This window comes from Zosterops lateralis, assembly GCF_965231275.1.
Source record: "Zosterops lateralis genome assembly, chromosome: 1".
In the NCBI taxonomy this organism is placed as follows: Eukaryota; Metazoa; Chordata; class Aves; order Passeriformes; family Zosteropidae; genus Zosterops; species Zosterops lateralis.
The window spans coordinates 93,167,442-93,191,609 of record NC_139762.1 but is presented as its reverse complement, the minus strand read 5'-3'; the positions used below and the strand labels follow the sequence as shown (position 1 = coordinate 93,191,609).

Sequence of the window (24,168 nt, the reverse complement as noted above, 5' to 3'; positions counted from 1 at the left end):
GCAACATGCTGTCTTTTATGCACAATACCACAACAAAATAGGCTGGGTGTTATTATTTTCTTTTTCATAGAGGTTTAGGTTGGCATGGCATACAACATCTTGGAGCTAGGATCAATTTTTCCCAGCTTTCTGAAAAGGATCAGATACGTATTCATTGGTTATTTTTTTCAGCACCTATGTGCTCCAGAGACAAAATAATTTGATACTACGGTAAAATAAATCAACTCATGGGAAGAAAAAAAAAAAAAAAAAAAAAAGAGACAGAGAAAGGTATAAAGTTTAAGAACAGAGACATATCATAGCCTCATTCTGTGTATTTGTAAGATACACAGTAGACTCCTAAGACCAGTACTTTCCACCATCATGGCTTCTAAAGTACCATATTTCCTTTATGAATACACCTCCACAGGTGTATTCATAAACTTCAACATTTGGCCTCAGTGAGTCAATACCTAAAGGTTAGACATTTCTCCTATATTCCTAAGTAGTTTTGAAAAAATAGGAAATGCCGCACAAGAATATATAACCCAAGTGCAGTTATTAATCAGGAGAATGAAAAAAAAGAACAAATTCATATTCAAATCATGGAGAATTTCAGGCCAAAGTAAAAATCTTACCAGTACCAGAGGACAAAAAAACCAAAAAAAAAACCAAAACTGAGAAATGATACAGAAAATTGTAATTGCTTGTTACTTGAAGACTTTCAGTTTCCAATATTAAGGTACTCTGAAAACAGACAAGACCTAGCACCGCTTTTCAAATAAAAATTAAAAAATATCTCTCTTAAAAAAGAGAATAAAACCATGATATATTTGATAACTCACTTTTTTTTCTGTTCTCTGCTTAGAAAAATCAGCCCTCTCCAAATGTTGAGCAGTATATTCTCCCTTTCAAAGTGAGGTAGGTTACCAAAGCTTCCCAGAGAACACAAGCACTTTGATGATCAGTATTTCATTAACACTTTGTACAGACTGATGATAAAAGTGCACACCTGCAGTTCTAAACACACATGAATTAAAGGCACTGTATGCCTGCTCCTCTCATATTCAACAGACTGACAGATGGGACAAGGAGATGATTCACCCCCTTCAGACAGCATTAACTGTGCTGTGAGATAACACTGAATCACTATATCCTTCTCAATTAAAATAAAAAAAAGTATCCCTCTCTCTCTCTCCTGACTTCATAAATGTTATCTATACAGCGAACATACCAACCAAGAGATGGATTTCCTGTAGATTCTCCTTCGTAACATTTGGCAGAAATATTGATATTGCGAAAGGGTCTGACTTTCACCATACTCCAAGTTGATTCCCTTTGGCCCAATCTACTTCTCTACAGTCATGTCCCTCCCTTCCTTTCCATAAACACACTGCCAAAGAAGCACAAAACCCAATGTTTTTCTCTGACATGGAAAAAATTCATACTTAATTCTCTGCTTGTATTTCTCTCTTTTTGTGTTTCTAACTTCTCTTTGCCTTCTTTTGCCTGCCCTTATTGTCTGAACGTTCATGCATGAAATCATGCTCCTAAAGTACTTCTTAAAGTAATTTGCTGAAAACTCAATCCTCAGTATTTTAATTTGTAAGCACACTGAAGACATGCAAGAATGTTCAAAGGACATGTGGCAGCCTCCTAAAATTTATTATCCAGAGCCCATTAACACAGACATTTCTCCAGTCAGAAATGGTCTGCTATGCAAGGTGCAAGTGACACCTCATGAAGCTTAAGTAAAGATTTATAAACTCCTTTTCTCAGAAATCAATAAATAAATTTAAGAACAAAGTAACTCAGAGAGCTGAAGAGAAGCAATTTTTCTTCGCTCATAAATGGATTGTCTGGAAACACAGATACTATGACCCCAGTTTGGGATTTTCTCCACTGATGACACACTGATTTGCTTTCCCTTCTGAGGAAAGAAAGCAAAATTATTTTTTTCCTAAGGATAATTGCATAGCTGTAAAATAAATAAATCAATTTATCTTCTTTTCAAATGGAATTTTAATCCAGATGTTTTGGCTTTAATTGTTTAGGTCACAGGCTCAGCAGGTTGCAGTCACTAAGCTGTGAGTTGTTGCATTTGGAATTTTAAATAATTAATGAGTAACAGCAGCTGAAATCTGCATGAGAAACATCTCCCTGACATAATTATTGTACTTGTGTGCTTCTTTAAATATGCTTTCAAGAACTTGTGGCTCATACTTGAATATTGTCTCATTTTATCTAAATCTTAAATGTCATGTATTAATGCTGTTTTCCCAATCTTTATCAGGGGTATATTCAAAGCCAATATAGAAACAGTCATTACTGAAAAACTACTGAAGAGAACAATGACAGACACAGGAGAAAATTTCCATTTGAACATGAGAATTTTCTAAATGTACACAAGACCATTATCTCTCCTTTTTTCATTAAAAAGAAAACCAGATTGTTTATTCCACGTTAAAAGGAAGACAAAAGCATGTGACAGGCCATACACTCATTTTTTCAGCATGGTTTTCAAATGCAGTTCACCATTTATCGGTGTACAAAAGAAAAATATAACAAAATTTGGCAACATAACAAAATAATGGAGTGAGAAAATACATGTTTCAATAAGGAGACTAGCAGTGTCTTCACTTTCAATCATGATTACCAAAATATATCTCAAATCCACTCTATGATTAAAAGTAAGCTTGTATATAATATTTGCAGCACCCATCATGAGAATATCTAGTTCTTGAACAAGTTGCACTTGTAAACTCTTTAATTGTTAACAAAAATTTTTTTTTAAAAAAAGAAAATGTTGCAAATGCCATCATCTGTGACAGGGTCCACAGCCCTCTGCCAAAAGTGCTTTTCCAGACATCACAAAAAGATTGCCAGGAAGTTCCTTCCCTAAAGGTCTTGCAACATAAGTAGACAAAACACATGACCAGAAGGTAAACCTTTCTCCCATATTACAGATATAGAGCACAGGCAGAGATAAATTAAGGATAATCAATAAAAAAAAACTTACAGCCCACTTGAGAAGCTTTGGCAGACATCAGAAAATTAAATCCAGAGTTATAATTCTGAAAACCCATTCTCAGCTACTACATAATGCCAGGACTTATGATCACAACACACACCTTCTTTCTTACTCTGCAAGTAAGTGCTTCATGGCTTTCAAGTTCTGCCATCAAAACAACACTCCAGCTACAATGACACAGCCAAGCAGCTTCACATGATTTTACACCAGAACCTCATCAATATACAATGAGGTTATTTCTCTGACATCCTAAGTCTTCATTCAGCCAACTTTGTCTCAAACACAGAAAATGTGAGCTATCAGGCTCAAGATTATCACAAGACAGAGCGGAAAACACTGCAACAACCCGCTCCCCACTTCTTTTTTTTGTTTTGTTTGTTTTTTTTCTAACCAGCTATAGCAGAAGGTCACCCATACCATGAGATAATAAGCTTGTGATTAGCACACTCACACAGGATGTGGGAAACCAGGGATCGTTTTAGACGATACTGAAGGGAAAGATCAGTCTGGCTTGATCACAGGATAACTGTGAGTCACCAGTGTGATCTGGCAAGGGGAAAATAGATTTAAAAAAAAAGACAGACAAACAGACCTACATTGTATAGTGAGAGAATATTTCCAGCTAAGATAAGGAAGAATTAAAGTCATCACACAAGCTGCTACCATAACATCAGCTGAATACAAGGTACAATTCTGGTCAGCTATATCTAACAACATGAATTTTTTACTAGAACAGATGCGAAGATGAAGGGAGCAACAGGAACCCATTAGACAGAGGTAAGACTAAAAGCTCATGACATGTCAAGCCTAAGTAAAGCAAAGCTAAATGAGTGTTGGAGGAGGAGAAAATACACACTGCCCACATATAAGTCTAAACTGAAAGTCAGAATATTTTAAACATCAGGAGAGCAGGGCTCTGGGAGAACCAGAGGAGAGTAGAAAGCCTAGCTGTGTTGAAGACAGAAAGCAAGAGTCTGACCACTGTATTTCAGGGACTGCATGAATGGTGTGGTTCTTATTATGGCAGGACAGCCCCAAATGACACAGGCCACTCCTCTGGTTGGGAATATTTTAATCCATATCTCTGAACAGTGTACCTGGAGCACTGGGGTGGGAAGCAGGGGAGGGGCAAAAAGGACCTACCTTCTTCTGAATCTGTTCATACACTGACAACTGACTGTAAAAAAAGGATAAAATAATCAAAACCCCAAACAAAACAAAACCACAGAACCACCAATACTCTGGAAAAGGGGAACAGAAATGAAATAGGATAGCTTTTAGCCAGCTGGATTTCACTGGCATGTAGGATACTAGACAAACAGACTTTATTCCCCACTCTGAGCTCATCCACTTTATCCTGTAAGGGATCAGTCTTAAGTATGGGAGAGCTGTAACTCCCTCTGCACCAAGACACACATTTACTGAAGAAAACAGCCTACTCAACAACTTCTACCTTGGCAGCCTGCTCCTTGCAGCAGGAAACACAAGCCTGAACCCTTTGGGAAAGAGCTGGAGCTGATCTCCATCCCAACCACAGCATGGCAGGGTCTTGGCTAACCAGCTCTTCTGCAAATTTGTGAGCAGTGGCCCTCAGTTGTGAGACTGACACATAAAGTCCACATCTGCCCCCACAGCTCCAGGAATAAGAACAGCACTTTGGATACTGACTTTCAGGAGCCTTTGCTCATGGGCTACATACTAGACAGATGAGGGCCCTCATACAAGGCTCTTCCAAGTTTCTTCCATCTCTATTTCCCAAGCCATTTACAAACTGACTGCTCTTTTCATAACATTCCCCTAAGACTATATTCCAAAACAGTACTTAAAACCCCCTCCTCAAACCCTCTGCAGTAAGCACTCCTCCTTGGAAATGCAATAATGAGTAATATTTCCACAATCTGTGACTGAAACTTCATATCACATATGCATAGAACAAACTACACAACAAACTCTTCCAGAAATTTGTTTGACTCAATCCATAAAAGTGCTTCTCATTCCACTCCTTAAGAGAGTTAAAACCTTTCAGAAAAGAGATACTTAGCTGTTGGTTTGGCCAAATTCTTTACTTTTTACCTCAAAAAATATCACTACCCAGCTACTTCCATCCAACTCTTAATTCACCTACAGCACTTCCAAACAACTATTCACAGCATAAATACAGTCATTAATACAGGTTATTATACCTGAATCAAAACCTGTCATTTAATATTCACATGAGTTAGCTATGAGTGAAAGCAATGTGTCTTTTATTTAACATAGCATCATACTTAAAACACTTTTTACTGAATTGAGAGGAATTAAGTTGTACCAATAGGCTTTAGCTGATTTATAATACGTTTTTAAGTGGAAACTCAGCTATTGAAGTTAACAGTTATGATAAGTTTGAGATGTTACAGCTAGAGTCTTTCACTCCCAAATGAATAATCTTTTCTTTATTTCAACATTGCCCTATTGTGGTCCCTAATATTTAGTCTGTGGCATTTTTAGACCTTGAAATAATTCTGAATGACCAAACCTGGCTTTACTAAGCCAATGCTACTGTTTCCATCACTACCTTCCTTTGGTCCATCCAGTAACACTAATGCATTACTGTTCATAGGTAAGTATCTATTAGTAAATCCATTCCCAGTTTGGTATTTGAGCATCTGCCAAAATTAATGCCAATTTCCAAAACAAAAATACAGCAATATAGCAATGCTAGGAGGGAAAAAAAAAAAAAAAAAAAAAAAAAAAAAAAAAAAAAAAAAAAAAGGTGTTTTCCCCATTCACTATCTTGAAGCACATAATATTCACTCAGAAAAAAATACAGCTCCACCCCCAAAACCACAGGCTTCACAGCATCTCGCAAGGATGTTTGAAAACACAAAAACACATGCTAAAAGCACTTCAGATTCTATGTTTGAAGCTAAGCAAAGTGGAAAGCAATTATCACCAGAAGTGTTTCGGGGTTTGTTTTTTTTTAACATAGTTGGATGTAAACATTTCATCAGTTTAGATACAGCAGAGTGCACTTTTTTCACTCTTACATTCAATTAGTCATACACAGAAGTTTCCCTTATCTTGCCAACTACATAGTGCAGCCAATCCTAAAGCACTTTAAATGTCACCAAATTTTGGTGGTCTGCTAAAATGGAGGAGAGTTGCAGATCATACCACAAATGCTCTCTCAAATCCCACATGGGGAAAAGGTGCAAGCAGACAATAACAGAAGCAGATGCACAGTGATGCCAGGTCCAGTGAGACTGGAACGTGCATAAGCTGATGAACAAGAGGTTGTCACAACATCACAGAAACAAAAGGCACCTCACAATTTTGGTAGATTACTGTTCATTTCATGTCATAACACTCTGGCAATACAGTTATCTTGCCCAGCACTTGCTTACCCTCTGCCCATTGAAAATTATTCATACCCAAACATCATCCAGAATATATAATTTTTCACAAAAGAGTTTTTTTCATGCTCCACCCCCACAACCTGCCTAACTTTATACTGTAAATACAGAATTTGCAAGCAGAAGGAGATCTCTCTTGGCCAGAAACTTGCTATATATGCCCCACCACAATGCTACTCAGCATTCTCTTCAGTCTGAACTATAATTTCTTGCCTCCAAATAAAATATAAATAGGAATAACTTCAAACGTTTCTGAATTGCAGCAATCTTTAAACTGAGAAAACTTAAAGTGCTTAAGAAGTTATAGGACAGGCAACTCATTTAGCTGACACTACAGGAGTTTTTATACAAACAAAATAAGCTGAAATTGAGTCAAGATACTCTAAGTCAACGCCTCCCTCAATCGGTTAGAAAAAACCCACAAAATTACTCAATACTACGAAAGGACATATACAGAATAACTTTTTCATCCGTTTATTATCTATTTCAAATCAGTGTGCCAACAAAACTTAATGTCTTAAAATCTTGCTTTCATTTGATCTTATTTATTTAGGTGGTCTTTTCTTATACAAGAAAGTCTATTGAAGACTGTTGTATTTTTTTTGTATCAGGAAGACACTGCAAAACCAGTTTTTATGCTTGTGTGTGCCAGTACAATTGCTGTAATGCATGAATGATTATGCAATTACTTAACTGCCTTATTCCCAAAGCCTTGGTTGTTCCTCTCAGGTTAAAGTACAGAGCTAGCTGATTGTGAAATACATTTAATCGTGTCCATTTCCAAATGTAATATTCTACGAAGACTGTATTTGCAAGTTAATCTTTTATTTGCAAATATAAAATATTTACTAAAGTGAATAACAGGAAAATGTGATTTTACACTTCATAAGTAAAGCATAAAACCAGAGACAGACATTATAGATAAAAGCAAGAACTTAGATATCTAAAATTTACTACAGAGGCACCATTTACTATTTATCATTTAGCATTTGACTTTTTCTCCTACATGCATTTTTCAGTCTCAGTTTAGAAAATGCCAGTATGGTTTTGGAATACATAGAAGACTGAGTTAAAATACTGACAATGATTTGCCAACTATTATGATCTTTTTCCTGAAGTATTAAAGTCTTACTGCAATTAAACACTATTGGTAGCATTAAAATAATGAACTAATTATACTTGCCATTCAAAACATTTCATGAATACTGTATTTCTGATTAATTCACTGCTGATTAGATGGTTACTAGAACATTTCCAAATTGTAGAATGTAATTCTTACAATTAGTTCAGCTACTGCTCGTTTAGAAATGTTTTATTAAATTTATTTTACTCTGAAGGGGCTTTTCAGGTCCCCAAAAATAATGCAGTAAATAAAAATTATTATCTAAATGTATAGTTCTATAAAGGACAAAACTGAGGACAACCATCATCATGAGACAAAATTATTTTGATACCTGATGAACTATGCAGAGTTATAACTGTTCATCAGTAACAGCAGTTAGAAAATTAAGCATCTGAATCAGTAAGGCAAGTAGTGCCAATGATAAGATCTGAGAAACACTGATTTCCCCAATAAGTCATTGTGAACTCACTATTCAGCATCATACAATCAGGTCAAATTTCTTTGCTTCTTACTATGTGCAAATCAAGCAAGTCTCAGTTTCGCTGGGGATCTTACTGCATTTGACAGGTGCTGGTGTCTTTTAAAGACCCATCTAAAATTATGATTAATAAGGGAATATCAAAATCGTGATTAGCAGAAAAAAAGCTATAACATAATTAGAGAAGTTGTAAAAGCAGATTAACAGTAGCAACAAAACAAAACCAAAAAAAGCAAACTACTACTAAAAAAGAAGCTAAAAATGTGTATCAGAAGGCAAATACAGATTTTTCACACACCCTGACACCTGCATATGCATTACTTTTACTGTCAAGCTAATGACAATATAATGGAACTAAATCAATACAAAAGAGAACCCAGGGCAAAGCCCTCTGGCTTTAGGCAGATCACCAATATAATCATTTACATGCATTAGACCAAGCCAAAATAATTATTAAACTTACTGTCACTTTTGTTTCACCTTCTTATCTTGGAAATTCCTCACACACACAGAGGGAGCAAAGAATCACTCTAGAAGTGACATCCTGTTCCTAACAAACTCGTTACCCCAGGTCACATGAAGGCCCAGCTTATTCATCACCACATTCCCAAAGATGCAGGTGCTCCATCCTGTGACCAGCATGCACTCATCACCTACAGATGGACAGCAACTGGGCATCCAGAAAAGAAGAGAAGGGGAAGGATTATGCACAGGTTACCAGTTACCAAGTTTGAGGGATCACTAGGAAAGAAAATATCACAGTCCAGCTTACTATTATTGTTTGTTAATCTAGTTCCACAGTATGTTCAGACATACGTCTGCCTGGATGTCATTTCTGGGCATATTAAGGAGAAGCTGGTCATTGGGAATCACTAGGATGCATTTACAGAGGTTAAATCATGCCTGACCAATATGATTGCCTGACTGCCTTCTGCCATAAAATGTCAGGATTTGTGGATGAGAGATCATTGGTGTCACCCACCTTGATTTTAGAAATACTCAAAAATCTCTCCCGCAGCATTTTTGCACCTAACCTGATTCAAGTTACAGCAGGGATAGGTAAACTACTAGCTGACAAAAAAGCCCAAATATCTCTATCATTAGGCTCAAACAGCAGCTCTTAATGGTTCACAATCTGCCCATTGTTTCAAAGAGAATAGGTTAGGGACCCAATCCTGTTTAATTTCTTTTACAGTGACCTGGCAGAGCACACAGTAAATCTGCAAACGCTACATTTACAAGCGTAGAAGACACACTGGAGGGCAGGGTTAAATAACTTAGATACGGCCAACAAAAATGTCATGAGAGCATAGCCTGAAGACCAACTTACTTGGGAGCAGCTTCCCCGAAAACAAGCTGGAGGTCCTGGCAAGACATGAATCAGCCCCTCCACCTGGCAGCAAGAAGAGCTAACAGCTTCCTGGGCTCTGGAAATTGAAGCACAGCTGGTGGACTGAAGGAAGCAATCATTCTGCTTCGCGCACAATCCACTTCTCTGGTATCTGCACTACCAGGTCTGCTTCTGGATCCACATTATGAAATGTCAATAAGAGCAATTCAGTGGAAGGCCACAAAAAAAACTGTCAGCTGGAATACAATCCTGTAAGAGAGGCTGAAGACACTGGGATTGTTCAGCCTGGAGAAAGCTTTGGAGCACCTAGTATCAAATTTTCAATACCTAAAAGTAAATCATAAAAATGATGAGGCCAGACTTTTCACCAAGGTGCACAGGGGCAGAACAACATCAGCTGTGATCTAGGAAGTTGTAAATATGTATTAGGCAAGGGAAAAGAAACACAGTCCCTAATGGCAGAATATAAACTCAGTTAAGAATTATGAATATGATGCTACTCAGTGCTTTACCACATAACTCCATTAAGACAAGGAGCATACTTTTGTTGTTGCTGTATGCTGTTTGTGGCCTTGCTAAGGCCTAATGGACAAAATATTACTCATAGGGATGAAACATGCAAGCCAATTATAATAAAAGGCCAATTACGCTGCAAAGTAGCTTTCATTACTTCTTTCTCACTAATTCCAGGGGCACAAAAATGTATTACTTGTGGCTATGATTTTAGCCTTCAACTTGAACTAAGTATCTTCCTACAGAGCTTTCATTAATAAAGAAGGCTGTGGCATTCAGGAGTTAGAATTAAGAGTGGGGAAAAAAAAATTTTAAAAAAAAAAAAAAAAAAAAAAAAAAAAAAAAAAAAAAAAAAAAAAAAAACCTAAACCAAATAAATAACCAAACCACATGCAAAGTATTTTACCACTGGAAGAGGAGAAGAATGGAGTATTTTACAACCCACACTTAATCTTAAACCAAAGTTTAAGATTAGCTTTTCAACACCAACAGCCCTACACTCAGGTGAAAAGCACCTACTACAATTTCCATTAAAGCAGTAATTTTTTCCATGTGAGCCTATCATGGGTTATTTCCCATTTGACAAGAGTATCTTTCTGAAGAACAAAACCAAAGCCAAATTACTGCCTATCTTCCAGGTGAACAGCCCTGACTCAGACTATGCTGATGAAAGTGGTGCAGAAACTTATGTGCATTTCTTCTCCAGGAACAAGTCAGGGCAAAGCAATAGTACAGATTAAAGATAACGCAAAATATAAGTCAGGGAGTTTCTATTTGTAGAAGCTCTGCAATTCAGTGAGAAGTCCCTCAGTAAATTCCAACATTTGAGGAAAGAATCTAATAGTAAAAGACTCAACAAGAGCCAAAGCACAAGATAACTGCAATTGTTCTCCTTTAAGTCAGTCCCAATTATTTGAGTATGTTTATTAAGCTAATAAACAGCTATGGAAAATATCATTCTTTCTACTTTCAGAAAAATAAAAGAAGAATTAACACCAAGGCTGACTTAAGAAATGTGGAAAGATTCTACCCATATCACCAACTTTGTTAATACATGAAGCACAACAGGCAATCACTTTCAAACAGTTTGCCACTGTTCTTTACTCAGCCTTCTAGGCATTGTATTTTTTTCTTTTAAGCTAGGCAATGTAGAGATGAAAACATCTGGAATCAAATTGCTGACTATTATTCAGTGACCATTTCACTGAAAAGACCAATTAAAATGGGATCACCGTGTAACTTGACAGTGGATTTCAGTAACTCATGGGATTATGAGTTTTACTCCCATTTTAGCTCTCTAGAATGGGTTGAGCTATCAAAACATTACAAATGCAACACCGTAGGGGTCCGAAAGTTTCCTAATACAATGATTATATCATTCTTTATGGATAAATCTCCAAGGCACACACCAATACCCAAAGTTACTGTTCTGTATTGTTTCATCGGCATTTCATCCCATGCTACAGAACTACTGGAAACATAGACCAGTTATATTCCTTCATTTGGTTTCAGACTTTGCTGTCATAATTTTCAGTATCACAGGTTCTTTCTGGACACAAACTTGTACAGCTGTCCTCCACAAAAAAAGAATTAAAAAAAATAAACAAACAAACAAAAACCCAACAAAAACAATCAAACATACGCACAAATCTGCCATAATTTCTTCTGTACCTTCTTAACACTCTAAGGGACAAGCATAGTATTTTATTCTAATCACTGTAAGTTCTGTCAGATAATATTCCAACACTACTTTTTATACAGAGAATTAAAAAGATCTGACAAGAGAGTTTAACTAAGGACTCATGTTTTTAGAATTTGAAGAGAAGAGCAATGCTGACATGCAGGAAACAACAATGTTGGAGAAGGATAACTGAAAAGCATTACAATACATTAGACAACATTGCAAACCAATGTTTTGCTATTAACTGTGAAGTATTGCGAGAGATACGGAACTGCCACCCTCAGAAGCTGATGAGTCTTTTCTGAGATGAACTGAAAGTCTAGTTAGTTGAAGGATTTGTCACAAACTGCAGGAATACTTCCTGGGAGTGGGTACTGTAGGAAGCCAATACAAGTTCTAAATACATATATATATATATATATATATATAATTACATATATTAGTCAGGAGAAAATGGCAACAAGCTAGGGGATATGTTGATGCGACACAGGTGTAGCTACAGATTTGAAGGGTAGAGGACAGTTACAGCTGTCAATGGGATCTGCAGAACTGCTGCATTAAAAAAGCAGTTCTCTTCAAAGCACTAACTCAGCCTGAGGAATGAGAGATTTGGCCAGCTCTGTGGACAAGGTGAAAGTAATACAAAGTGATACTGTCGGGTTGGTGAGGAAAAAGATCTGAGGAGACAGCAAAGAGCACCTCTACAACTTAATCCAATCAACCGGTACTAGCAACATGAAGCTACCCTACCTCACCTTAGTTTATCCATCTGAACTCTATCAAGGAAATCTAGGGAAGTGAATGACAGACAAAAATTACAGAACAACTGTCCTTTGCACTCCAAGGCTATTGCTCTACTGGAAACTATGATTTCACTATGGCAGTTTGAACACCTTAAATCCAAAGATGAACAAACCTCATGACTGGTCTTTGACCACCACACCACACTTCAGCAAGATCGTGCCCAGAACAGATGAAGCAGCTGTACACTGTCCCCCAGAAGACCCTTGAATAACCAGAATACAACTGCTTTCTAATCTGGAAACTATCACAACCCAATTTATAACTGAAAAGAAACAAAACCCCAAAAAACTGTCACTGACAACAACACAACAGCTGTATTTCAGGACTTTTCCAATCTTCGGAGAAAAAAAATATATGCCATTGAGATGACAGGCTTTTACTGCACTACAGGAGTCCTTGTTCTAACTATATCCATTACACATAACCATTATTTTTCATGGTCTTTCATGTATTCGCAAGACCAATCAGAAAAAGTGGTTCAAAAGTGCAGCCAGAATGGTTTTATATGTGTCTGGTAGTACTGATCTCTCACACTGACAAGCCTCTTTTACATGTATCTGAATTCCAAGGATAACTATGAACTGTCCAACTGCATCATTTTACCTGCATTTTGTGACTTCCAAGTAAGAAGCTAAGAACAAACAGATTTTCACTTGCAATCCAGGGATATCAACTCTTTAGCAGAAGCCAAAGATAATGCACCAGGTAAGCATGTAAAAAAATACACTACATGCCTGAATTAATTTTAGAAATATAACTTGGTTTGTATTTCATTTTCCTTTCCCTCTCATTTTCCACTCATAATAGTTAGATCCCCTCAGCTCTTAACTTCACTAGCCTGGAAAGACCTGAATTTAAACACTTCCAAATGTTTAAACTTTCCCAGGTTTAAAAAAATAAATACTAAGAATTTCAAATACACACTAAGAAATTTTACATGTGTTGGAACAGAATACAAAAAAATTCAGATTTAAAAAACATCTTTCCTTCCAACATCCAAAACAAACCTAGTACAGCTGATATGTTGTTTAAAAACTGCTCAAATTTTAAGAAAAAATAATATAAACCCACTATTTTACCTTCAGTCATATATTAGAAAAAAAACCAAACACCTCTGACTTGATCAGTCTTTTCAGATTCATTCATTTCCTTGTTTCTCCTCTTTGAAAGGACTTCCAAAAGTTCTGAAGAGGGAAAGTAAAATAAAAAGCAATATTTAAGCAAATATTTCGAAAACTAACTTCCTCACTGAGTTACTTCAAAATCACTTGAGGACAGAAGCAAAAAAAATAAACCCTGTCTGAAAATTTCCATGTTATTTCTTGTTTTTTCTCTCACGTGCCTTTTGTGTGGGCTTTCCTGGGTTATGTCCAACATTTACAGCTATTCCAAGCAACAGAACTGGGATTTCACAGTTACAGCAACTGATGCAAGAAGCCTCATAGGAATGATCTCACTCTGTATTAGCTAGAGTTCTCTATTTTTAACAGAGCATTTTGAGAAGCATAAAGCTTCTTCCAAAATACGAAAGCCCAAAAACATTAAAATTTGAATACTGTTGTCAGGAACTGTTTAAGTGTCTGCTATTTAGAAATTCTTTAGCTACTAATAGATGTTCATAATAGATTCTGAATCCTTTAAAGAAAACAGTAGTAAGCTCTACATGAAAAAGTCAAGCTCAGGCTGATCAACCTTTTACAGAAGGGTGAGTTTCTGGAAATGTCTCAAGTAAGAAGGTGAGGCACAGAAAATTGATGAGAGGGACTGATACATTTCCTGAACATCTAAGAAAAAGTGTTTTAAGAAACCTAAAGGTCAAACTCTGAAAACAACTGGCAAAGCAATAAAACATGAGTACAATTTCATCTTTAAAGAAGTTAATAAGATTGTTAATCATAAGCATAACATCAAAAATTATTTAATACTATATCCAGAAGTTCATGTGACACAAGGATTCAAACAGGAGTACAATTGGTATGTGGTGATTAGACTGAAGAAGACATTTCTTCATATGCAACTAGTACAAGAAAACAACCAGAGAAACGAACACAGAAAATTCATAGTCATCTGAATGAAATTATTAAGTAAAGAAAATCTAAAACTGATTGCAACACAGCCTTTATTTAATGCCACTGTATAGATAAGATTAGGCACTATCACTGTCTCCCTAGGGGAAAACCATCACCAAAGTTTTGTGCAACTCTTTCCAACCACATAACATAACAAAGACTATTTCTTAGCATAACAAAGAATATTTTTTCTAAATTCTCACATTGGCAGAAACCTTAGAGAACTGCATTTCTACATTTCTAGTTAAGATTGTGACATCTTAACTTAGAGCTTAGTCAGCACCAGCATACTGTGCTCCTCTAGCTCAAACACAGCACTCACAGGTTGTCTCCTGGGGCTGAGAACAACCTGCCTGCAGAATGACCAGCACAGCCAGAGCCAGAACTGCGACTGAAGGCTACAGTAACACAGCTCTAATGTCATCTCCACTGCAGCCAGCCACTGCCTTGGGCAACTGGATTGGTCTCTCAGAGACCAACTTGTTTATTTTATATTGATTATTTAATTAGGTCCAAATCAAGTACTCAGTGCAGAAGGCTGGATGCCTTGGAAAATGGATATTAACACAAGAAATATGCAAATAAAGTACTGGAGCCTAGAGTTATCTGTCTGAAATTCTAGTTGTACAAGTGATTTGAGCAGTCAAGCTCTAAAGCATATATCCTTTTCCTGACTCTTATTCCATTGGCTGCTAACTTTTCTTTTAATACATATAAATTTAGGCTTCTTCAGAAATTACAATGTCCCGCTGATTTTTTCTTGGAAGCCTCTAACCATTCTGAACACATTCAACAGAGTATTTTAAAGAATCCAGAAAAACTCCTGTTTTATAGAAGATTAACATCTATCTGTATTTAAAACAGCAGTTCCTGACCGGCTGGTCTTCATCACTGCTTAAGAGCCTCACCTTAGAAAACACAGATAACAGTTCCAACCTGATGTCTTGCCTGAAAGAAAAAATATTCAGGTAACTAAATAGCACAAGACAGAGCACTTTACCAATGATCCACAAGAGTCTGCTGTCCTTTAATCCATGGCAGAGTTTATACTTTAAACCTGTATGCAAGATCAGAGTCTTAGACTGCAAACCATCCAGACTTCTCCTCATGAAACACTAGTCATGCTTTTAGTGTTTTAGCCAAAAAAAAAATTAGATTTCGTCCACAAAAGTTAGAGCCAAATGGCCCATGTTCTAATATATGAGCACCAATTTATTTTCACAGCTCTCCCTTCTGACAGGTAAGAAGCTAACAGAAAACAGGAGCATTTGAACACCAAACAACTTCTGGTACTTATGCTTCAAGTAAGTATGAGATGCATATTTCAGCTTATTCGGCCTTTTCTCAACAGTTTATATTGTGTTTCTTCCATCACAAAAATCATGAAGCAGAGCAATTAGAACCTAAATTATATGTTCCATTTGATGGAATAAATAACCAAAGTGGCTATTTCAACCATGTGGGTAATTTATATCAAGTACTGAATAAAGCATCACAGGAAGAACAAGCAAGAAATTTTTGGATACGCAACAGTAGGGACACTCACTTGGTTTGCTCTGTTGCCTCATCCCACCATTAGCACCCCATGTACCTTCATTTGTAATATAACACACAACTAACACTCATCTTCTCCAACTTTTGGAACTGAAAAAACTGGATGCATGTTCCAGTTATGCTATCAATTTGTGGGGTGAGCAATGTCATCTTTGTTGTTCTCGAGACTTGAAAACAGATATAATCCAGCTCTGCACGTGCAGGATACCCTGAGCTGATGATTTCCTGAATTCTGACAAGCTTGTCTTTAATGAGGATGTAAGGCAATAGGTGTCATATGGGAGCTGCCATCATGAGAAACAAATCCCAATGTAAGAACAATTCTGCCATGAAATTTTTCATAAATGGACAAAATTAAGCTATTACAAATATGAAACTGTTTTTAAGTAACATGCTCCAATTTCTATCATTAAGAAGGTGAGCTATAATTAAGCTGCAGTGAGCTAAACTTCATCACCACAACAGTGACTGTAACATTCACTACCTTATTTATATTAACTATTACAGTAGAACAGGGGCTTTGAAAGTCTGTGAACATTCTTCAGCTGTACAGAATGGAATAAACTAAATTTCTTTTCTTAACTCTCTACTTACAAATCCAGTGAAGCTGACTATACATTGTATTCATGGCTTTCTCCCAACTGAGTGAAAATTAATTCAAATCCATTTCATTAAGATACCATACCACTCTTTGCCTTTTTGATTATAAATACCAAGCTTTATTTTAAATGTATTATCTCAGAGCCTAATGCATGAACACCACTTGGAAAATTAATATCCCTCAATATAACTCCTGTGCATGGGCCTTTGCAAACAAGAACCTGCCCTCTGATCATCTTATCGCTGATTAATAATGTCTATAGAATGCTTCATCTGGTTACCTATTTCCTCAGAGACTGAAAAAATTACTGTATAGGATCAAAGCAAGAACAACAAACTTTGTGTTGGTCAGGAACAACAGCAACACACCTACCCGTGGGAATTCTTGAGCCACAACTGCCTGGAAAGAGTATTCTAGGGAAGCATCAATGCAAGCTGTTCCTTTCCTAGGCTCTCACCAGTAGAAACTTGGGTATAGCCTGGTATGGCATTTGTCATGTTGTCACTGGTGCTCTTTAGAACAACTCACAGTGGAACCCGTGACAGACAGAGCCGATGAAACCCACAATCCATGATGCTCAAGAGCTTTGATGGACCCATACCAGTTATTACTAACTCCTCTAAGACCATTTAAAGATTTTAGAGAGCTGTTTCCTACTTGACTGCCAAGAGTAATCAAATCTTAACATAACTTAACTGTTAACATAAGCCAAAACTGTTATCTTACTCTGGTATTATTTACCTTGACTGACAGGGAGCACTTCATCCTCCTTCCAGCCAGGTATTTCACGCCTTTATACACAATCACTCACCATCTACAGGTTAGCTTGTTTGTATCTGTGAACTGGAAGTACTCCACACCAACAAAATCTCGTTTAGTCTCAGCTCTTTAAAAATGATTAGTGGATATAAGAGAAATAAAACAGTGCAATAGACACACTGCTGATCACCTGAGACTCAATTCTGCTTCCACTGGAGAAGGGGAAAACTTCCGTTTCTCCACAAGAATTCATTATTTTCCCAGTGTCTTCATATTATTTCAATCAACTTCACTTCCAACACAGCATCTGACATACTGCAGGGCAAAGGCGGCGCACACAGGAAATTCTATCAGGACGGACCTACTTAAAATTTCAAAACTACATGTTTACATTCTTCCCAAGGCAAAGCATGCAGCGATTCTTAAGAACTCCCCACAAGCGTAGGAAGGCAGTAAAAGCGCAGCCTTTGCTCTCGGCACAGCTCATCACACATGGAGATACAGTTACCTCCAACACCCCAGACCCACCCCAGCAGCGCCCGGCCCCCGCAGGCACCACAACCACGGCAACTCCAGGGAAGGCGGAGAAGGTGCCGGTCCCGGCTCCTTGACAGGAGCGTCCCAGCCCCGCGCACACCTTCCCAAGGAAACTTGAAAATCCCTGCGAGAGGCGGTGAGCGCCCAGGCGCGGTGGGATCAGCACCTGCTCCTCAGCTCCGCCAGCGCCCGTCCCGCGCCTCGGCACCGGGAAGTGGGGGGGAAATCAACCCAACAAAAAAAAAAAAAGCAGAAGTTGCCCGTTTCGGTGTAAGGCTCCGGGCAGGGCCGAGATGCGAAAGCGGAAGGCAGGGCACGGACCGCCCGGTTATGTAAGTGCGGCACGGCCGCCCCGACGGCGGGGGAGCCCCGCAGAGCCCCGGGCCCGCAGGCACCTGTCCCCAGGCGGGATCCCTGTCCGGGGAGAGCCCGGGGCCACCCACCGCTGTCCCTGCCCCGGTGTACCGCACGTCTGCCCCGAGCCCCGCGGCTGCCCCGGCGGGGAGGACGGGACGGGCTGACACGGCCCGGAGAAGAGAAAAGAGCCGAAGGCTGCCCGCCCTCCGCCGCCCCGGCCCGGGGGAGCCGCTCGCTCCGCCGCCTTTCCCGGAGCGCAACAACAACAACAAACACGGCGGAGCGGAGAGAGCGGGGCGGGCACGGCCCCGGAGCCCCCCTCCCCTCCCCTCCCCTCCGCGAAGCCGCCTGCAGGGAAAACAAAACAAAACAAAACAAAACCCCCACAAAACTCCAATAATAATAATAATAATAATAAAGAAATTAGTAAATCCCAACGCACCCGGCGTATCCTCTGGGCTGCGGCGCTGCGGGGGCCGCATACAGCGGGCGGGGGGGCAGCACACACACACACACCCGGCCCCAGCGGGAGCGGCGCCCAGGTGAGCGGAGAGGCGGAGATGGAGCAGGAAGGGAGAATCCCCGCTCCGCTCCGCGCTCAGGAGCGCGCCCGGCTCCCTCCCGCCGCCGCACAGCCGCGCCTCCTCCGGCAGCCAGCCGGGAGCGGCCCCCGCCCGCTGTGAGCGCCCTGCGCCTCTTCCCCCGCTCCCTCCTGCCCCAGCCCGCCCTGGCAGCCCGGCGGTGTGCCCCGTACCTGCGCGGGAGGCGCGCCCGCCCCTCGGCAGCAGGAAGGAGCGGCGGGCGGGAGGGAGCTCCCGGCGGCGGAGGCGGGCAGGGAAGGGCAGGGAAAGGCAGGGAAGGGCAGGGAAGGGACCCGGGGCGAAGGAGGGACGGGAGCCCGTTACCCCCGCGGGGCTCCAGCCGAGGAAGGGGCACGGGTGGCTCTGGGCCACTGGGGCTGCGTTTGGCCCCGGCTCAGCCAGGCGAGAGGTGGGAACCTGCCCTCCTGCCCTGCCCGGGGCGGGAACTCCTCCCGTAACCGGGATCCTGGTACACCTGGTTCCCAGCGGTGGCCGGAGCGGCAGGGAAAAGGCACCTGCAGTTTTAGACTCCAAAATCACACACCCGCAATAGAGACCGGGTATCCCCGCGCTCTGCCTGGTCCCAGGCCCACGGTACATCCCTCTGTTCCAAAGGGAATCCCACCTGTCCGATGGGAATCCTGGAGGCCAGGCCGGTGTCACCTCAGCGCTGGGCACTGGCAAAGTTCAGCCGCCTTCATGGAATGAACTTCCAGGGCACGACCCCGGCTTGTTTGGAGTTCAGAGGGATGAGAAACTGCCCTTTGAGTTTCATCCAGCATTTCAGGGCAGTTCACTGGGTTGAATGTTTTAGGCAGTGTTTCCATTCAGTTCAAAAATGCAAAAGTACAAAGTAAAATTGTATTTTTTTTTTATTTTAAAAGTTCATTGATGATTACTGTATCTGTTGCACCTGCACTGTGGTTAAACCTCTATAAATAGACACTTACTAAGCTAGCTATACACCAATTTCTCATTATATAAACCTTTTTTTGTCTTGCTATTCATCTCTAAAGATGGAGGAGATCTTAGAAAAGTATTTGGGCTCACATTAGAAACTCTGTGTTCTCCTGAATAAACAGCATTTACATAAGTATTTCCATTGTAAGAAATGTACATCCTAGCTTCCTTATTCCTTACAATGCAAAGTGAGAAGTTTACAACATTAGTCTCTATTGAATGTGTGAAGAATACTGTGCAGATAAAATGCTGGAGTGTGAGTTAGAAAAGGCCACAGAAGGAAGGAAGGTTTGCAGAGGAAATGAAGAGGTGGAGTGTCACCATTATGAGCAATTCAAAGTCTGGGAATTTTATATTAAGGATACATAAAATACTGCTTTGACTCATCTCTTTCGTCACACTTCTTCACTGGCAAAAAGGTATCGCTTCTTTTCTTGGAAATTTGAGGAAGATACTAAATGAGTTTGATACTTTATCTTTGTGTACTTTTAAATGGTAGCTTTGGTAAAAAGCATGAAAAAAGAAACCAATATTTAACAACTTTAAGAGACAACACTCAATTTCAGATTTTGGGTGGTCCTCTCTGTCTTTTCTTGCATAAAATTCTCATGGGAAATTTAGATCCAAAAATCTCATCTGATCACACCCTCAGAAGGCAGATGAATAAATTATGGTGATGAGATTAGAACCCAAATCTTGCATTCTTTCATATTGTTTGTAGATTTGAGCTCCAATAATTACCCTTTGGGCAGTGGGTCATGTATTTACACATGTGAACATCTTTGCATACAGATGTGCATACAAAAAATATACATTTGTGTGTGTGTGTGTGTGTTTCTACATAAGTTATGCACACTTACTCTGTTGAGGCCTAAATGTCTATGAAGGTATGAAGAGATTCAAAACTGCAGAGTGTGTATTGTCGTACAGTATATGGGAAAAAAGTTTGAAGAAATTACTGCCCTTGTACAGCTGTGTTACCTGGCATAGCTGGAGCATCTCTCTCTTTGTGTGTTGAACATCTCCCTGCTGTTCAGTTTGTAGTTTCCCCTGTTGTTCCAGGATTTTTGTACATAAGCAGATGTCAGTATGCTCAATTACATAGGCAAATTAAACTTCTGTAAAAAAACACTAGAATCAGTAAATAGCACTGCTTGCTAGAAATGTAGACATTCTGATTTGTCCCTTGTAACTATGCTACTAATGAATACCAGCTCCTGGAAACACTTAATGATGAAAACAAGTGTTTATGTTCAGCAGCAATGTGCCCCCATCTACAAAGCTGGTATCGTTTTGTCTTTTGTTTCCTTCCTTTTGCAGGGAGAAAAGAAAAATGTCATCTCCTTTTTAAATACCCCACACACTATTTCACCCCTGGTCTTTGGGCCACTGTAAAGAAATCTACCTGAATAAAAGACAGTATGAAAACAAATGACACAGGGAAATTAATTAAAAAAAAAATAATTAAATGCCCATGAAAAAAATTGCTTGAATCAGGTATAAAATGTTCCTTTATGCAAATCAGAGAAAGGCAATGGAAGAAGAGCAGAATTTGCCCAGTATTTCACATGTATTTTTATGTGAGAATTGCCATTTATTATTCTTAGTGAGAAGCAATTGACCTTGTTGGCCAATGGATTAGGTTTATTAGGAAAACTATAGTTTGTGTGTGATAGCCTCATAATGGGTAACCAGACCAACATCATATGAACACAGAAAAGGATTTAATTAAAATTCATGGAACGCTATTGAATTAAGATGAAAGAACAGCTATTTGCTTTCAAGAATTGAAAATGGCAAATGTTGTAATGAGGAACCATCACTGAGCCAGTGGAGATTGCCGATGCAAGATTAACAATATCAAGCACTACATGCAGAGGAAACATAACCTAGACCTAATTAGGAACTCATTTGAAATTTTTCATGAACGGAACATCAGTGAATTCCAGATTATAATAGTTTCATTTAAATCTTAGAATCAAGTTGTGATTATAAAGACTTAGGAGGTTGCTGTATTTTCACAAAACCTTTTATTATTTGTGAGTCCTTAAAAATAACAACATAATGCTTAACCTATTTTTATGAGAACAATCAAACAAGTTCTTGACATTTCTTTCCCAAGAAGACTGATTCAAGAGCATTGTCTCAGCAAGTATTTTTTTGAACAAAAAAATATAAACAGACTGTTTATATAGTCAAACAGAACACCATTACCTGCAGATGCTGAGAACTGTCACAGACTGGCAGCTATGTGTTAGCAGTCAATATATTTCAAAGTTAGACTAGAATTCTTAGGCCTTTTTTATTTGGTCAGGGTGGCTAAACTTTAGAAGATCTCTGTGAAATATTTAGAAAAATGGCTCAACATGTATCTTTCTCCAGCAAATACCTGTGAAAGGGGCAGTTAAAAGGTACCATTTCTGAAGCCTTTCAGTCTTAAAAAAATTGCAGTTTTAATTTCTCAATGAACCTTGAGAATTGGGGTAGGGTTCTGCAGCCACAAGGGGACAGACCCTCTTCAGAAATCTTATCAGAACTCACGGTTTCATACTAGCCATGGGTATTAAGGCGTTTGACCTCATTGTAAATATGCATTGTAAAGAAAATCTCTCTACTGGTAAATTATGATTACCAACTGGATGAATCAGCCATGGATGAATGACAATGTGATAGATATTGACAGTCCTTGCAAATATGATATATCCTTCCCTGAATGAGAAAGAAAAGCAATTGTTTACAGAAATACTGGCATTTAAAGATCTGAGTGATTGCATTTTAGAGCAAAAATAGCCTATCAGTGATCAAACAAGAAATTTTGTTCCAAATTGTTGACCTAAATATTTGTCTTCAGTTTCTAAAGCATTTTTCAAGAGGTGAGCATTACTTTTATGATACCACCAATTTGCTGTTTGCAGGAAAACATTGAGAAGTGGTTGTAGTAGCACAGGACCATGAAGATGACTGTAGCAGGCTTTCAAACTAATTTTCTCCTTTTTCTATTTTTTGGGGGTTTTTTTTGTCTCTGTCTAATCATTGCCTCTGACAACCCAGTTTCCTGTGAAACTGATCATCTCACAAGTTATTTCAAACACCTTTCATGTACTGCTGCAATATAGGTCAAGGAAGTCCTATGATAAAAGGAGATTTACTCTTCTTTTTCTTCTGACATGAACATTCCAGCTAATGGAAAAAGTTCATCAAAAATATTTGATGTGTTCAAGTGCTGTTAAAAACATTACCATGTTTCTGCTTTTCACTTAATCAGCAGAGAAAACATGCCTGCTATGTACAGTTAATTTACAAATGAATGAATGGAAAACAAATCTCTATAAATACCTCTTCCTTTACACAAATTAAAGTGTCTGTATTCTCAGCACTTACTTACAGATGCACGCACACACACAGATATATATAAATTCCATCCATTTCTATTCATGTTTTTTTAAGCCGTGACAGAGTGTTTTAAAGGTTCCTGTGGGCAGATGGAAAGTTAACTTCAAGAGAGACAGAAATTAATATGTACAAGACTACTTACTATGAACCTCTGTTCTTCCCACCTTCCCTTTTTTACTTATTACACCTTGGCTCTTATATTACGCGTGCTTCAGAACTGGGTCTTCTCTTTGGGACAACCAGCACAATACTTCCTCTATTTCAGTATAGAAATACTTTTAAAATAACAGTCCTCACTCAGCTCAGTGCCAGAGGAAGTTCTGCCTGTCTGTGTCTCCATCCGCTTTCTTGATCCGTTATCTGCAGTGTGTTGAAGTCCTGGTTTGTTTCTAATGCCAGTTCTCCAGCCATTTGGAGAAATCATCTTTATTCCAGAGATGTGAAATATCTAACTTCCTGTCACACTGAACTTGGAAACAAATGTAACTGGCAGGGCTGTCCAGCTCAAAATCCTTTTACTTTTTGTCATGGAAGAAAAAAAGAGGAGTAATGGCTTTATTCAGCTTTAAAAATGAAGATTTACAAGTCCCCAAGTGAAAGTTTCCAAAAGGGATAATTGGAAAAGAAACTAGGCTTAGAACATAAAGACAGATTTACTGTACTTACTAATAAGAATGATTGCCTGACACCACAACGAGATAACTTTTTTGTTATTCTTTAAAAAATCTTCTGACATTTCATCTTCCAAGTTAATTTTTGTAAGGGAAATAAGAGGGGTATTAAAATATGTGATAAAACTTAATAACAATATGATATTGTCTACTATAGCATAATCCTTGAAGTGAAAATCTGTAAAAGGATAAGATTTGTATTACATGCAACTTGTGACCACCTAGCTCTTGAATTGAGTGCAACATGAGAGCAAATCATGTTTGATTACAGCTATGTCTCCACAAGAGAATCTAATGTGTGTTCAGATCAGTTTTACGTTAAGTAAAACATACT

The 24,168-nt window shown here is 38.8% G+C and overlaps 1 protein-coding gene across 15 annotated transcripts in view; it reads right to left on the bottom strand.

Annotated features, from left to right (window-relative positions):
• Positions 1-19,532, bottom strand: part of MBP (myelin basic protein) — a 109,879-nt gene extending 90,347 nt beyond the window's left edge. For 2 of the 15 annotated variants that reach the window (XM_083885025.1, XM_083885027.1), the window contains exons 1-2: positions 18,039-18,267; positions 17,526-17,696 (exon numbers count right to left, since the gene is read on the bottom strand). The gene's annotated coding sequence lies outside the window, so the exon portion shown is untranslated. Of the gene's footprint in view, positions 1-15,329; positions 15,353-17,317; positions 17,480-17,525; positions 17,700-17,863; positions 18,009-18,038; positions 18,270-18,671; positions 18,864-18,983; positions 19,062-19,354 lie in introns of those variants that run through there. The other 13 variants (XM_083885028.1, XM_083885026.1, XM_083885029.1 and 10 more) reach the window with 13 other exon arrangements.
• Positions 19,533-24,168: the final 4,636 nt, after the last annotated feature.